The sequence below is a fragment of the Amphiprion ocellaris genome, chromosome 14 (assembly GCF_022539595.1).
Source record: "Amphiprion ocellaris isolate individual 3 ecotype Okinawa chromosome 14, ASM2253959v1, whole genome shotgun sequence".
NCBI lineage: Eukaryota > Metazoa > Chordata > Actinopteri > Pomacentridae > Amphiprion > Amphiprion ocellaris.
In genome coordinates, this window is record NC_072779.1 from 20,110,180 (window position 1) to 20,128,685 (window position 18,506).

General features: G+C 39.1%; 1 protein-coding gene across 2 annotated transcripts in view; it reads right to left on the reverse strand.

Moving 5' to 3' along the window:
• The window catches only part of b3gat1b (beta-1,3-glucuronyltransferase 1 (glucuronosyltransferase P) b), a 33,840-nt gene extending 24,219 nt beyond the window's left edge, over window positions 1-9,621 (reverse strand). For both annotated transcript variants that reach the window (XM_035953586.2, XM_023281856.3), the window contains exon 1: window positions 9,348-9,621. The gene's annotated coding sequence lies outside the window, so the exon portion shown is untranslated. The remainder of the gene's footprint in view (window positions 1-9,347) is intronic.
• Window positions 9,622-18,506: the final 8,885 nt, after the last annotated feature.

Consider the following 18,506-nt stretch of genomic DNA (forward strand, 5'->3'; position numbering starts at 1 on the left):
ATTTAAAAACAACATAGCAAGTGATACTTCAATTATTCAACATGTGGGTGTATGTAAGTACAGTTTTCTACTGTGAAGATGTCTACAAGCACAGATGGTGTGAAGTCTAACAGTTCAGTGAAAGTGTTAATAAGTACCAGATAGTTGTGCCGGCAGTTCGCTTCACAGCTCAGACAGGGAAAATGTTCCCACTTTCAGCACAGCTTGCATTTGTAATAAAGATATTTTTTATTGGTTTGGTCAGAAAAACAACAGCTCTGGAACCTTATAGATGTATATGTATATATGTAAATATGTATATATGTATAGATAGATAGATAGATAGATAGATAGATAGATAGATAGATAGATAGATAGATAGATAGATAGATAGATAGATAGATAGATAGATAGATAGATAGATAGATAGATGTAGGATCAGCTTAGATACTGCACAGAACCCTCTGTTAGTGGACGTGATCCTCAGATAGACACATACCACCCCCACTTCACTTATTAGTTTTTACCGCTCCTACAAAAGCCAATGTTACTTTTGTCTTACTCTGTAATTGGACTCTTTTGAACTATGGAATAACCTTTGAGAGGAGAAACAACACATTGTTCCTTTTACGAAGGAAGCACTTGCAGCATTAGTTGGTCTGGTTTGATCATTTAGAACTGTCTCCTTGAAAAATTGCGTGCACGTAAATTGTTTTCCAATTAAATAGTGCTGGCAGTTTAATTGCTGGTTGGATAACGTTCACTGGCAACAATTTGTTCCAAACGAATGAAGGAGGAGGTTGGGGTCGATGGAGGTTGTAAAAAGTGCAAGACTGCTGCATCAGACTTCTATTTGTGGTTAGGTTTCAGAAACAAAAACACTTTGAGTAAGACTATGAAAAGATTGTGGTGTTAATTTCATGCAAGTAAAAGCACTAAACATTGTCTCCAGTCATGATAGATGTATTGAACAAGCATTTTTCAATCACAAAGACCTGTTAGTGCCTAAACATGACCATTAAAAGATGAACAATGCTTTGGTCACTATCAGATGGATATTGTATTGACACTTATGAGTTTTTCCTTAAAAATTCACAGTCAATATATTTATAACTTGTCAAATATATTAATTAACAATGTTTACTTGTTATTTTGATCAAAACATAATCCTTTAACAACTGTGTGTCCTGTAAAGTGTATTTACTGTTGCAGCTGTATAGGAATGTTGGACCCCTCCAGTGCTATTACAATACTAATGTTAGGGTTAGAGTTCAGACCAGCAGTGAAAAGATGGCTGGCTAGCCATTTTTAATGGAAGCTGGTGACATGAACCTACACTGACACTTCCTGTCGTGTGACAGGTTTGACTCGGTAACAGTAAAAGTCACACTTATATCTCAACCACTGATATGTTTTTGTTACACTATTTCCACTTCCTTGTCTCTCCTCACAATCTCATGGGCTTTTCTGTCTAGAAAAATGGAAGAGGAACTTATTCCCACCATTAACCATTTGCCAGAGCTTTTTAAGTCCGTCCTTTTTCAGTTAGGTCTTTACCAACACTTCAGTGGTGACTTTGCAGCAGTTTAGCTGGCTCTGATTGACAGTTTTGTAGCTCATAGTCTGAATGTAACATAAAACTAGCACCACTGAGGTATTAGAGTGAAATTCTGAACAGCAGTTCAGAAGTGTTAAACAGTAGTTTCCCGGAGTTTAGCATATTGCATTTTCCTGTTACTGCTGGTTGTAGCCACAGAGTTTGCTGCTCCACAAAAGTAAGTCTCACTTCAAACACTATTGTGTTAAATAAGCAGACTAGGAAAGAGAATGCTGTGTGTTTTCTTGTAAAAAAAAAAAACAAAAAACAAAAAACAAAAACATTAATTAATAGAGATTAGAAGCCTTGGCAGCTCTTGGAGTTGGATTTTGGTCCACTTTTCAAAAAATAAATACACTGCTGTGTGTTGTACCTAAATGTGCTTACTGCCGGCCTCCACTTCCAGGAATGTACTGCCAACTATCCGACTGTGTGTCAACCAAAGGGTGATTATAGAACAAGCCAGAAGATGCTAAAAAGTAAAAACTAAATACTCCAAATCCATTTGGCTGAATGTCTGTATTCTCTTGGCTTTAATCAAGGCAAGTATTACAAATGTGAGGTGTTTTAACTCTATATTGTTAATGTGAAAATGCCAAACAACAACATAAAAAAACATAGTATACATTTTTACTGATATTCAAATTAATCAGTACCAATAATATGAAGCTGAAGTAGCTGATAAGAGATGAGCTTTGTGAATTAGTTTTGCATTCTTTCAATAATGTGTGTATGGACTGTACATTATCACAAACATTAGCCGTACATGTCACACCTCACACTTGAAATTAACTAAGAGAAAAATAGTGCATGTAAGTATTTCTATAATATATTCTATAATATGCAGTCTTGTATAATACAGTAATTGGAATGAAATGTGCATTTTCACTATATTTCTGCTCCACAGCTAGCAGTGAAATCTGTGCTACATTGAATTGCACTGAGGAGCCCTTTCTCACTATACTAAAAACAACATTTATTTTAAGATTAAAAGTAGAAGCTTTATTTCAAGCTCCTATCATTCATTTTTGTTAGCAGCAACTGTCCTGACAGAGAAAATACTCCAATATGCCCACAAACATCACTGTGGACACCTATTCTGCACCTTCCCTATCATGGGCATATGTTAATCTAATTACTTAGAGTTTGTGAAGAATTTAATCTTAACTGTTCCTTCACTTATTATATAAATTTTTGCTATTTTGCATACTGAATTTGTTGACAGAGTAAATAGTTATGCGCTCGTTTCCCTTGAAGCAATCAACATTCATCAAAATTCATGGCTCATCACCGTATCAATTTTCTATATATGACCATAATATAGCAATAATTATGTAAGATGCTTACATGACCATGTTGTAGCTGCTGCCTTATTGCGATAGAATTCAAGTCAGCAGCCCAAGGCAAATGACAATCAGTTCCATCAAAAGTCAGTGTGTACACGTAGTGTAATATTCTACTGGGCATGTAATTAACTTAATCCAATTATTCTCATGATCAAAGTAAGAAACAACAAGTCTGTGTAAACAGTCACAGATAATGAAGCAGCTTTTCATTTTGCCTTGAAATGACATCAAACTGTTCTTTTATCTACATCTAAATAAAAATAACAATGATCACAAATAGGAGATCAATACAGTTGTGTTTGTGCAACAAACAAATCAACAAAAGGGATTTTGTATGATTAATGGTCGCTCATGGATCAGGTGTGATGGACTGGATTTGATATAGGACTGATGTGATCAACATAAGAAAACAGATTTAGATACAGAATTCTGAAGCAATCAGAAAAGTCAAATTATTGTATTATTATTGTAAAATGTATATATTCATGTGTACAACATTGAATTTGAATAAATTAGCATTTGGTCACATTTCACTGATTGAAAGTACTGCACACCCCCACAGAGGCAATCTTATCTTCAGATACTAGTAAAAATACTTTCAAAACAATCACATATACAATCAGCAAATACAATCAGGAAGAAAGTATATGCATGGCCTTGACTCAATTATAACACACAGCCGCAGCAGCTCCCATTATATACAACCTCTTTCTACTGCATGCCACTCATCCTGATTACAAAAATACACACACAACACGCATACATTAACTTGTTTACTAGTTTCTCAGTTGCTGAGATATGTTTGTCCCAGGGGGCAGAAACTTAGAAGTAAGCTTTAAGTAGTTCAATCTTAATCAGAATGGCTCAATTAGAGGAAGAAACACAAACTGCTGCTTTTTCTCTCTGCTGTCCCCTATCTCCAGCTCCATCCCACTGATGCTGAAAGAGGAGGGGGTTTATCGTCTTTAAAGTCAATCATCACTTTGTTGCTTTTGTTTTTGCATACTGGTGAGATATGAAACCTAATCTAGGAAGTCCTGTTTGAATACTTATCTGACATTGGAATGCTGCAGAATTGTTTCTAATACTCTGAGACTGACTTGTACAACCACTGAAAGAAGTTTTGTCTTTTGTTATGGTGAACATAACGTCAGCACTAGACATATGTCATTCATGTCAGACTGTAATCTATAAGAAATACCCATGTGAAGCTCAACATTGTGACTGCATGGACTGTACACACTGAAAATGCAACTGCACCTTTATAATTCATCATTTAAAGATCTATAATTGAAGAAGTCGCAGCCGGACTTGCTTTGAAGTTCTTTGACTCATACACGCTTTCCATCAACGGTGTCCAAACACAGCGAAGGGTTTTAAATTCTCCATAAATCCTGTGAAGTATCATGTCGTTGACACGGCTCAAGAATAATCCTATTGACATGGTGCTACAGTCCAGTCTGTGCCCAGCTGGATTTATCAGTACAAAGTGTAAAGTTGCAGCAACATGTGTCCTTGTTTGACCATAGAACCATGTACATGTCTGCTGTCTGCTGCCAGAGTCTATATCGGTCTGTGCATGGGAACGCAGAAACCATGAATTGGCCTTAAGTGGGACAGGAATGTCTGTGCCAAATGTCACAGCAATCCCTTCAATAGTTGTTGAGACATTTCAGTCTTAACAACAAATGTCACCATCATAGCGGCACAAGAGGAAAAGTCAGGCAGCTTCACCCTCCGTGAGAGTTGGTACAAACCTAATGTCAATCTATGTGATAGATTTTAAGATAATCAATCTTCCAATTGCGTGGAAGGCATTTGTAAAACTCAACCCTGCATCGATCCACTCCGTTCAATTGCTAAATTACTAATTGCTCCTTTTTGTGATATTCACAGCAGCATGGATGTCATATATACTACCGATCAAAGGTTTGGGGTCACTTAGAAATGTCCTTATTTTTGAAAGAGAAGCAGTTTTTTTTCAATTAAGATAACTTTAAATGAGTCAGAAATACAGTCTAGACATTGTTAATGACTATTCTAGCTTGAAATGGCTGATTTTTAATGGAATATCTCCATAGGGGTACAGAGGAACATTTCCAGCAACCATCACTCCTGTGTTCTAATGCTACATTGTGTTAGCTAATGGTGTTGAAAGGCTAATTGATGATTAGAAAACCCTTGTGCAATTATGTTAGCACATGGATAAAAGTGTGAGTTTCATGGAAAAAATGAAATTGTCTGGGTGACCCCAAACTTTTGAGCAGTAGTGTGTGTGTGTTACGACTTGTGCATTTTTCTTCTGTGCCTACAGTGCAAAACAATGTCCTTCAAAGATGAGTAAATCCTTATGAGTGTGAAGTTTACAGTAAAGATGGCTCAAGTGATGGAAACCTGTAAATGTACCAGTTTTATACCACTGTACCTAGGTTTTATAAGGATGGAGGAAAACAGATATAGCAAGTAAGAATGTTTTATTTATATATATTTCAGAGCAGACAGCAGAGTCTGATCAGGTGTGAAATGTGTTGCAGTTTTAACAGTCCTAATTGACATCATCAGTCGGACATGTGGGACCATACAAGCCATAATTTTAATTAGCCATCAACTTTTCTCAATAGAAAATGTGCCAGATATTGTGTTCATAACACTACATCTTAGGGAAATGTAAACTATATGAGTGACATATGGATGAAACATTACAGACACAACCAACTGATTCATCTCATCCTGTAGGAAATTTAAACAAACATTACAACATCACTTGTGTAAATTAGACTAATATATTGTATGTAGCATACTGTTTAGTTGATAAACTGGCTGAACTTACTTTAAGATCCCACAGCTTTAGTGTCTGGCAGCTAGTATGTTTGTCTCAGAACTTTTCCTGTCCAAACATGCTGTGTTGCTTGCAAGGCAAAGAAGTGTTATTACAAACTCCTGCGTCAACGCGTGTAAAAACTCACTCCTTACTTACGCCTCACGTAGAACACATTCATCAGTTTTTGCACACATTTCAGGCAGAGGTCCAAAGTCTGTCTCAATTTAGGTGTGAACCTTATTAGCTCACCAAGAATCTGTGTGGGATGTACTGTGTCTGTCTCTGCTTGGCATTTGATGAAGCTGAGTCACAGTCAGGTTGGACACATTTGTTTGCGCAAATTCCAGTATAATATGAGAGCAATTCATATGAAAGTCCTATGATGATCAACAGCTAAGAAAAAGTGCATTGGTGTTCACATAAATTCTGTTTTTTTTGGCTGCTGCTGATGTCTATACAGTTGTGTGTTTGTCGTCAGGAAGCGGGCCTGGCATTGATTGCTCCGGAATAGATTTGTAACGCCCTCCACCTCAGCTGCCAGGTAGCAGCAGATTCTCTTTCCCTTCCCCCGTCTCTTCTAGGTGAGTATGGCATGTGGCATGTGGACAGGTGTTGCCCATCATAATCAGTGGAGTGAGCTGGCGAGCAGGTAGGAGGGATCACCACATTAACCTACTCGTCCCATACAAGCCAGACGCTTCCACTACTCATCGCCAGATCGTGAACTACTCCAGTTAGTATTGGCCCTGGTTCAGTCTAGCTCCTTTTGTTACTGCTCGTGCGCACTAGTCATTCTCTGTTCCAGTTTGGATTCCTGCCTGGATCTCCCTGGATCACCACGGACTCAAGTCAACCACCACGGCACCAGCCAAGACGCCAACCTCTGCAGCACCTATCCCGACTCCGATCAACACCAGACCACATGGCACCTCACCTGTTCTGTCCTCCCTTCACCAGTTCTAAGCCTCAGACAGTTAAGTTCTCCGCCCGCTCAATGAGCCAGTTCAGTATTGTGTATTCCTGTTCCTAGAGTGCCTAGCTAGTTTCTGTGTTTCCAGTATTCATGGTCGTTTTGCTCTGCACCAAATTAGTGGTAGTTGTGTCGCTTTTCTGGCTTGGCAGCACCAAGTTTGGGTCAGTTTTGTTAATCTGTTTTTCTCGTATGTTGAGTCTGGTTAGAATTACCCTCCGGTCCTTCAGGGGGGCTCTGTTCTGTTCTAGCGCTCAGTATTATACAATCCTGTTTTGGTGACCTCTCGTATGTCACATCCTGTTGTAGTTTGTGTATTCTATAACAAATAAGTGTTTACTCCAAATGCCAGTCTGTTGTGTGTCTGTTACCCTGCATCTGAGTCTCTGACTTTGGCATCATAACAAGACTCTGGTTAAGTGAAGGCTGTTTCCTTGTCAGCATGTGTTTCCACTGACCTCAAATGAAGCCTTACCTTGGCATTAACTACAGCCAGTTGTCTCTTCTATAGGGTCACCTGACCCCAGTATTACGATAGCCAAATTAGTTCTGCCTATTGCCAAGAAATGGAATCCCATTCTAACTCAGCCAGTAATACTTTTTATGACATCCGATGACTGAGGATATTGCTGTGAAAGTGTACCATAAAACAATTTTTAGCTGCTTCCCTGCACCTCTTGGGCCCTCAGCAATACACCTGCTCAGTATGAAGCAGATCAGATGAACAGTAAAGAACAGACCTGTCACAGCCAGGACTGTGCAGTCCTCTATGGACCTACAAATAAAAATTAAATCTGTCCGTCAGTGATTACACAGAGAACGCCCCCACAGTTAGCATTAATCCTACTGTTGCTGCCATCTACAGATCCTCTATAGTTCATGAAAGAGTACAGTTCAGTGGGAACTTCAGAGGAGTCAGCATCCTGCTTCACAGGACGATAGTGCTGGTTTGGCGAGGACCTGCTCTGTGTATTGATCTGCTCATACAGCATTCCCTCTGCTTCCAATGAGAATTTGCCTCTGATCTGAACCAGCTTTCAAGTGGGCAAAAACAACCTTGAACAATCTGACTCAAAGGAGCTTTTCTGTAATGTACATCAAGAGGACAGCCCAGTTTGCAGATTGGAAAAAAAAACAACAAACTGTCAAGCCTGCAACAGTGGTTCAAGCTGTGGGGAGTTTCTCTTGAATATCCTGAACTGGTGTTAAGCCTCTTGAGAGTCATTCGATTTAGATTCCACACAATTTGATGTAAAACAAAATTGTTGGGAAGGATTTCAAACGTTTCAGTGAAACAGCTCTCTGATGAATTCCCAAGCAGATATTAATTCTACATCTAGAACTATTTCATCCAGAAACACTTGTTAATGAACAGGCCAGTAACAGTGGTGCAAATCTCAGAGTTTGCTGCAATAATGTTGCTATCGCTGAGGTGACTGCAGGTTGTTTGTTCTACACTGAGGCTTTGTTTTTCCTTTGACATTAGTAATCTGCACAACAAAGATCCTCTCACTTCGTGCAGTGTGAAAAACATCTACACAGCGTACCAGATTTGCAATTAACACATTTTAATGAGGAAAGAACCTTCTATTGACTCTGCAGGAACATTCTTTTAACGCTCCACTTTCATGGCTTCTTGTGTCGCTGTGTGACACAAAAACAAGCCTCAAGAAGCTTTTCAAGAAGCAATAAAATCTAAGCTTGGCCTTTTTTTGTTCTCTGTGCAGAAACTTTAAAATTACATGGCTTTACTCTGGATTTAACTTTGCACAATAAAGACACAAACAGTAAAATTCGCTTCACCTTGATGGTGCAAACCTGTAAAAAGTGTAACAACTCATTCTTGATATATGTTACAAAGCTTTACATCATTAATGCACTGCTTCATAGTTTGTGTGTGGCTGAAGCAACATTGCTTAGCTATCTCTATGTTGGGAGATCTCCTATAGCTAATTAATTTGTTTTGTATGAACATTGCTGCACTGCTGATCACTTTTCATATGTGTTGTTTTCCTTGTTGCTGGTCATTGTTTTGCTGTGCTGTTGTTTTAAATGGTTAAGTCACATTTGGTGCTGATGAGGTAATAAAGCTCTGTTGAATTCTATCTACATTATTTTACGGTTTTGTACAAGAGGCAGCATGTAATGCTCATACATTAAAGTGCATCTTCATTAGTGTCAGTATTTTGAGAAGGAATAGTTTGTTCCAGACAAGCTGGCAGCAAAATGCCAGAAAGACCTCTTGAAGATCATCCAAAGTCCAATTAGAAGACTTACATTTCAGTAGTGCCGAGCAGAGATGAGATGACAGATTTCGTCTTCAATAAAAGAACTATGAAACAACAAACCCTTAACATATCTGCACTCTGATCCCAAGGACCTATGATTCTCAATTCCGTTAATGACTTTTCTCACCATGAAAGTTGTTTGTAGTTGAGCCAGATAGACCCCCAGAGGATTTGGCAAACTCATCTCTATTGTAGCTTAAGTCTGTAGTTCAATAAGCACTCTGACGCTGGACACAAAGCATGAAAAGCCCTCAGTAAACGGTCAGAAAGCATGTCCTGTCTGTCGCTCCTGCCTGTTTGAAAAGACTGACAGCTCAAAGGAGAGGGGAAAAAAAGAGGTTCAGACCTTAATTGCAGACTGGAGCAGCTCAGCATCCACTTCTCTGCATGTCGCCTTCTCCTCCGCTGCCTCTGCCTCCCAGCTCAAATGATCGTCAAGACAGATTTCAAACACTCTTTGCTGCAGATAACGCCGTCGCTGCCATTCATACATGAACGCTGCATCCCTGAGTGAATGAATAGGGCTTACAGGTGTACATGTCGGGAATGCGCTACCAGAGCTCGCTCTGTGCTCCACTGCTCACAGACTGAGATGCGAGAGAAGAGAGGGCAGCTTATTTAGCACCATAAACCCTCCCTCCCTCTATTCCACTCTCCTCCCGTTGCTCTTCCTCTCTCTGACACTCTTTCCCTCCTCTTATTCACCTTTTAGCTGCCCCTGTTTAACTCCCGTCCTTTTCCCTCATAGCGGATGCCCTGATTCCTCTTCTCTTATTAATACTGCTAGTAATTGTCTGGTTCCAGCAGAAGTGTGAGTGTGAGAGAGAGTGAGGCAGACATGACTTGAAGCAAGACATCTGTGAGTGTATTTATACGGGACTAAAGCAGTATCTGCTCTGAGGGCAGGACCAGCCACCTTCCTCTGTTATGTTAGAGACTGTAAGAAATGGCTGCAAGTTCAGAGTCTGCATGTAATGTGAATGATGATGAGGAAGGACTTAAACAAGCACAGAATCACCTTCCAAACATGTGGGACGCAATTGCATTTTTTTTCTTGTTTGACAGTGAACGATAACTGCTTAGGAACCATTAAGTGCTACTTCTTGTCTTTTTGAAAGGTGTGACATTTAGAAGAAATGCTAAGCTACTGAGAGTAATCCAGCAAACTTGAGCCTAACCTTTGCTAAATAATGGATTGTGGCTGCGCATCATGTGACATCTCAGTAATTGGAAAACAATATGAAATCTCAAGTGCCTCACTGTACCAGTTGTAAATCTACAGTAGTGTGTGCATTAGTTGACTCTATGATGTGCTGTATTGATTTATGGCAAGAACACAACGTTGATTTAAGTAAGACGTGCAGGACAGGCCAGACGTGATGAAGCGAAATAAGCCCTCTGAAGCCATCAATCTCATTTTGAAATCTTTCCGCTCTGCGATGCTTTTCTGCTGCACTTCAAGAATGATGTGTACTCTAGAGATATTTAAGCCTCTTTAGGAGTCTAAGTGATTGTCTTACAATCTACATTCATTAAAGAAACACACTCTAATTAGAGCAAGTGCTGTATTTCCATAATCTCACTAATGAAAAGGTTGATGTGTTGCTTGTATTTGTGCTTTTTTTCTTCATAATGCGGGCCTCTCCTCTGCCAGTCTGTAAAAAGATGCATCATCCCTCCCAGCTTCATCAACATGAGTCCCAAGGGTGCAGCAGCTGTGGCCTTTCAAAGTCTGAATTTTGACCTTTAAAGTTTGTCCCCGATCACAGGGATTTGTAAGTAAGGCTGGGTATGAGCGCTTTCACTTATTCTCCTGGAAGAGTTGCAAACCTTCATGGAGCACAGAGAGGCCGCAGTTATTTAGCACATGGAGGGCACTGAATGGATCCCATCTCAGAAATGTTGTACATTTTTTCATTTTGTTCTAATAATCTATTGGTTTTTAAAAAACTGTATTTAATAGGAATTCAGCCTCTGACATTGTTTTTAATTACTCTGCCAAGGTATGCCGAATTATGTAACGATTGGTGTACGTTTATCTTTCTGTCTGTTAGTCCGTCTGTGCGCAATATTACACAAAAATTGACTAATGGATTTGGATGAATTTTTCAGGGAAGGTCAGAAATGACACAAGGACCAAGTGATTAGATTTTGGCAGTGATGCAGCTCATAGTCTGGATCCAGGGATCTGTTCAAGATTTCTGTATCATTGCAAGATAGTGGCATGGTGTCACTGTAACTATGACAACAAGTGAACACTACATCAGCTGCCTGCTGACGATGATCACATAATTGTGATCCTACTACAAATCGACCGCTGCGGACTTATCGGGACTTATCCGTCGAGAATCATACAACGACTGAGCAGCCTTGGCAGAGTACTGCGCTCTCTGAGTGCTTTTCTTGTTAATGTTGTTTTTGCCACATTCCACCGGCACTAAAATCAAGATGGCAGAATGCTTTGGATTTTTCCATTTTTGATTTAAAACTTGCACTTTTTACCTGGTTGAAGCAGAAGGGTACCCCACCCTGGTGTGATTTTGCAGATCTTGGCACCCTGTTCTAAGGGTAAATATTCATGTCATTAAAATGTCTTGAACTTCTGTCAAGCTACTTTAATCTCACTCTCAAAGACAGAGCAAGCTGGTAATGCTGGTCACAGTGAAGTTGGTACAGTAATCTGCTGCATGCTGCACACACATTCATTTAGCCTCCTTTTTATGAACTCAGTTTTAGCAGAATAGCATCCTATGGCAGCTTTTGGTGAGTATTCGTGGTGATGGTTGGGTGCGTTACAATAGTGAAATGTTTTCTGTTTCTGTATGTTTCTACAGTTTGCCTTGCAAGAGGAACAAGTAGGTCAAAGCGCCTGGGGACCTTGTAAGTGTTTTGACAGACTTCCAGATCTCCTGGATGTTGGTCTCCAGAGGGGTGAAGGCAATATTTAGGGCAAAGTACTGCACAGTAATCTCCTTCCTGCAGCTAGTGCACCAGAAAACTAGCAACATGAAAAATATTTCAAAAAAGACAGATAAATACTGAATATGATAAAGCTATGGGAGCTTGATGAAGGAAGGCACATGCAGATGGGTGTGTGATTGAAGCAGTCAGCAGCAGTATTGCTTTCGAGAGATGATTGAGCATTCAGTAGGCACTGTTTGGCTTCTAGGTTATTTAAAGTACGGTAAAGTTATTGGCTTTCTGAAGCTCGTCCCCGATGGGAAAGCATCATCCACCCTGTCACTGTTACCAGACAACAGCTCCCACAAACTGTTGCAATGGTGGTAAAAGGGGCTGTGAGGGACAAAGAACAAAGCAAAGGAAGTTGCAGGGAAAAAAAGAAATGGTTCAACCAAGCTGAATGCCCGGGCATTTTGTCTCTGTGTGTCTCAATGGGCAGCCTACAATGTGTGTTAATTCATTCTTCACAAAGAGCCTTGAAGCGAGGCTTTCCCAAACTAGCAAACAAATCACTTCCCCAGCTCCATTGGTATTCTGAGGATGGTTCTCCAGTCTTTGTGTTGTGAAATGAACAGTAGAATAAGGAGTAGATTTGAGTTACAGGTATGGTTCCCTTACTGAGAGAAGATTTTGACTGAGCTATATAGTACACAGACACACAGAATGACATATCGCACCTTATTTAGGCTTAAGATTTATAGCTATTGTTGTTGTTTTTAACCTATATATGAGGTCTTGTTTTTACCTGGGTAATTGTACAATTTTCAAATTATCACAGAGTAAAAATGAATATAAAATGCTAGACACTGTGCTCTAGATCCATATTAAAATCACACTGGGTGCAGTGTAGCTAGAACAGTGGTTCTCTAACTGTGTCCTGAAATTACTCTTTTTCATGATGTAGATGTGCCTTGTCACAAAAACATGTAAGAACCACTGAGATAGTTTTTGCTACCTGCTACAGTTAGTTTGGTATAGGTTGTTATTGGTTATTAATTATAACTGTAATTTTTAAAATTATGTTTATTTGATATTGATTTGGGTGACCAACTGTAAATAATGAGTCAGAAGAGATGCAGGTGCAGGTGAGACAACAACATTTGCTTAAAAACTCCAATAAAATAACGACTAACAATAATCTTCTGTCTGAAAGAAAACTATGAAAACCTTGTACATGTTTGGCCTAAAAACAATTCTAACAATGCATTCAACAGTAGATAACTCTCTCTCCACCTCCTCCTACAGTGCAGCCTGCACCTCATCACCTTCATCCTGTCTCTTTGGAAAAGTTTCTTTAATTCACAGCCTTTAGCCTTTGGCTTGGTGAGTTATTTTGCTAATTACCACCAGATAACAACAATGACCTGCCCTGTAACTGTGTGCACTCAACTGACAAGCAGATCTGCTGCTTGAATGACGCACAGAATATCAGATACACAGACTACTTGTGTTTGTAATTAATTGTGTCCTCTTATTTTGAAGGACTGTAACACCTGATTGCAATCACAAATAAATAGATTGGGGGCAATTTTTGAGATTTTGGGCTGTTTATGGAACATTAAGAGCTATAGACAGGTCTAACAACACCACTATATGACATGGATAAAGAAGTACCAATAGCATAGATGACAGAAGCAGCATGTGTTCATGTAAACCAGCATTTATCTAGGTCACATTTACTGCGGTGATTCGTAGCACCATGACTCCATTCTTATGACTGTCCGTGGCACTAAATCAGCCACAAAGCTAAACAGACTTTTATTTAGTGCTAATGATGCTAGTTGCATGTGTGAGGCTACTGCTTTGCAACATTACTCAAAAATGGATTAACAGATTTGGATGAGATTTTCAGGGAATGTCAGAAATGACACAAGGACCAACTGATTAGATTTTGGCAGTGATGTGGCTTACAGTCTGGATCCATGGATTTGTTAAGGAATTCTGTGTCATTGTGAGATAACGGCACAGCGACACTAACTATGACAACAAGTGAACACTACGTCAGCTGCCTGCTGACGATCACATGATTGCGATTCCACTAAAAATCCAGACTTATCGGGACTTATCCGTTGGAAAAGATGCAAGAAACAATTGATTAAATTGTGGGGGTGTTTCTGAGTCTCATCAATTCCTGCTGCCCGATACATATTTAGGTCACGTAATTCGGTATCCGTGCATAACGTACACATGCATAACACACACCTGTGCTCAGCACAAGGTCATTTTGTTTATGGGTACATCTATACTAAATGGCTTTGGTGAAGTACTGTGCTTTCTGTGTGCTTTTCTTGTTATTTCTACATTAATAATGACTCCCACAGCAAATCACGTGAAATGAGTCAGTCAGTCGAGAGAGACAGCGACACGGTTTAGACAAAGCTCACTGTATGCTACTTACTTAGCACCAAAGCTTACAGTCAGTGTTAACTTGTGAACTTACTGTAAGCATTTTTCAAACATGGGAGACTTAACATTGTTGCCTCCATCAGTCTCTTAAAGTGACAGCATGCTGTCATTCAGACATACTGTAGGTCACTTTCACATTAATGTTCCTCATGACTTCATTCAGACATGCCCCCTTCAGTGTGAGAGTCATTGTCATGCAACTCTCTCTCTTATGAGATGCTCATATGTATCCTGCTGCTGTCTAATGCTGCAGGTTTTTAACAAACTCAGAGGAAAGGCTCCTACAAACAGCTGGAAGCAACAAACTGAACTTTTGCTCCTGTTAATGTTTTGTCAAAATGTGAACCACATTCATTATTGGAGAGTGTCATTCAATCGGACTTTTACAGGTTCTGTCTTCAACACAGTAAAATTTCATCATCATGCGCATTTCAGTTTGTAATACATATGAAATTGTAGATTTTGCCAACCTCATAGTGAGAGGGAAAACCCTGCTAAAGTCCCATTGTAGGTGTTCATTGGTATTAAATTATAGTGGAAAACAGGTTGTGTGCAGTGTGGTTAGAGTTAGGTTGGTCAGTGCAGCCTTGACCACTCTGAAAGTCTGAGTGATGCTGTGCTACTTGGAGTCACCTTTGCTATTACAGTTTTTCTCAGTCGCTTTGGTACATTTCTTGAATCATCCTCAATATTTGCAAAGCAGTAAGTTCATTTCTCCAAACAATTTGTACAAATAGCAAAACACCATGGATTACCTGCAAAAGCCAGTATCTTGCTCCAAAAAAACAGAAGTAGAAATGTGAATATAGGACATTCTACTTAGGGAAAACTGTACATGCAGTGCTGTAGGAATTCCAGTGCAGTCTTCCTACACCTCCTGACATTCCTGTCTGTTGGGCCACAAATTCTCATCCACATCATAAATATGTTCTCTTGCGTCTTTGAGCGATTTCAGAAAATCCAAACCCTTCACACATTTCCCTTCATAGAGAAAGTCAAGATTCACCTGGGAGCAATTTACCAATTCAGGACAGATTTAGAAAAAAAAGTCTAATGGAAATGTATAGAAATATCCTTGACATATTATGACAACTTCTTCACCCATTTTGCATGTAAAGACTTATGCAATGAACAAATGCCTAAATGTTGTGGGGGTTGAGACTATTCAACAGAGACCCATTATAATACATTTTGATCAACATGACATAAGCAGTTGATAAAGTAGGAAACAGCAGAGAATTGTACATAATCATTTGCAAAGATGTACCAAAGCATTTGTAACTTGCTCAAAGAAATGAGAAACTGCTTTTTTAATGTGCACAAGTGACACAATGATGTGAAGATTGAACAAGTAGTTTTGAGAATTTCAGTTCTGATCTGAGAAATGTACCAAAGTGACTGAGAAAAACTGTAAAGTTACTAGCAGTAAATGACTGCATTCTACAAGTTCAGACCGAGTTTTTGCAACAAACCCATCAGCCAGAATATGCTTCTTGATATGAAGGCAATTTGTTGCTGTACAGGTCTGAAAATTCAGAACTCTATAAGTACTTATACTGACCGTGCTTGGTGCACCATGGACAGCAGCCCAGAACTGTTGCATTGCACCACATACATAATAATGAGGTGTTTCAGACAGCTATTTTCAGCAATAACATGGAGTCACCGTTAATGGGACATCAAAAAAAGAGTCAAATGGATTGTAGTTTCAAGCGCAACTTAGAGGTTGAAATGTTCACTAAATTTACACTTAATATTTGTGGACTTTTTGAAACATTAATGCAGAATTTCAGATGTTTTATGAGACATAAATGCAGAAACATAAAGGCAGAAATACACATTGACAAGTCAGGATTTTGAGCAAACTTTTTATTTTGCACAGTGCATCATATTTGGTCACATAAGGCAGTGGTCTCTGCCTCAGTACACTGTGTAGTAGTAGGGGATGGTGAGTCTGAGCACCTGTGAGTTACAAAGTTGTGCTTTTACTTTGCAGTTCACAGCTTTTCATCATGGTGAGCCTGTCAGGACATCAAGGCTGCACTTCTCCTAACAACAGAGCTGCTTTCCTGCATGAGCCAGTTTTATGCAGGTAAAGAGAGTTTACTGCTGCATCTGTTATAAATGATGTTGTTGCATGCAGCACACCTCTTAGACAGGAAATATTTAAGCCTGTGCTGTGTTAGACTGATAGCTGTTGCAGCTCCTTCAGTACAAACAACTGTTTCAACAACAGTAACTTGCGGTTCTGCTGCTAAAGGAAGCCGTGGCCACACAAACTCAAACCACGCAAATTGTGCAAATCTTTTTTTATGTTTGCAAAAATCTGAATTAGCCAGCTGTCTCTCATGTTTTACCATGAACTGTGTGTTTTTTTTTATGATAGGTTCATGTTAGACAAATAGGATATGACTGAGCAGTTCTTTGTGCAATACTCCAGTATTAAACAACTACAAATAAATTTACCAGAATGTAATGTAACACTGTGTTAGCTAACATTATAATGTCAGTTATTAACCAAGACACCTGTCCTGCTCTCCGGTGGCTCTCCTTACAGCACAAAAGAATCTCTCTTTGATGGCTATTATTTCTTCTAATCTTTGTCAGTTTCTGTTCTGTGCTACTCCCCACATGTACAGAAATATAAAGACATGGTTGATCTTTCAGTATTAATACACATTTTCAACAAACATTTTAGCGTCAAACTACTGCTCTGATCTAAATTTCTTCTGCTAAACTAGACTGAGTTTAGATGCTCCCCCTTTCCTTTCGTGTTTTTTGTTATAAATGTTACTGTAGATATGTCATTTAAAAATGTACTCTCTGCTACATTGTGCTACACATGAATTCTCTGCGATTGCAAACCTGCAAGTTGCTCTTTAACCCTTTGTACACTACTGTTCAAAAGTTTGGGGTCACCCAGGCAACTTCATGCTTTCCATGAAAGCTCACACTTTTATTCATATGCTAACATAATTGCACAAGGGTTTTATAATCATCAATTAGCCTTTCAACACCATTAGCTAACACAATGTAGCATTAGAACACAGGAATGATGGTTGCTGGAAATGTTCCTCTGTACCCCTATGGAGATATTCCATTAAAAATCATCCGTTTCCAGCTAGAACAGTCATTTACCACATTAACAATGTGTAAACTGTAATTGTAATTCATTTAATGTTATCTTCATAGAAAAACTGCTTTTTTTCCCCAAAAATAATTACGTTTCTAAGTGACCCCAAATTTTTGATCGGTAGTGTACGTATTTTATTTTTGGTGTACTTGATGCTCTCTTCATATTGTAAGTTTTGTGTTGCGCTGATTACCATGTGTTGTACCTTTAGTTTACACATAACTACATAACCTGCTGTGTCGTCTGACCCCGCTAGTCTGCACTGTGTACAGCTTTTCTTTGCTCTTGCCCTAAGAATTAAACATGTGAATCTAGAAAACCTACAAAACTGACATGAAAACTAGACTGCATCTGATATTCACCCACATTATTCAACTCCATCTGCTTCTTCATGTACAGTTTACACCAATTAAAAGCCTATTTTAATAGTCAGTTACCACCTTTAAGCACTGCTAGAAATAGACTGTATAGCTTGCGACATAGCTTTGCACCTACAGTTAAACTGCTAGTTGCATTGGAATGTGTGGATTAGCAGAGCTTCCACACTGACACTGATTTTCTATGGAGGAGCCTTAACTAATATAGCCTGTTTTGCAGTTATCTACAGCCATCTACGTCTTGTTAGAAATTATGTCTCTGCAGGTGTTTTTTATTTTCCAAATTCAACCAAGCAGGATGTCAAGCAGCTATTTTGTCTGAGGCCATTTCTTGGCTCCCTTAATGCTTCTCTGGAGTGAAAACGTTGCCTAACTTTAAAGCAGAGATATACAGAAGTGATGAAACTAAATTGGATGGGTAATTACAGTCATGCAAAAGGTATTAGAGTAACAAAATGAAAAATCTGTGCAACTGAATCAGACTGCAGGGATCATCACTTTGATATGTCTCCTGTGTTCACGGCAGTAAAGCAGCAATCAAGCTGACATTCAGATGTTCCTGTACTTTCATCTTTTTAGTGAAGGCTTGGCCCAAGGTTACTTTATATCGTCCCATGAATTATTAATG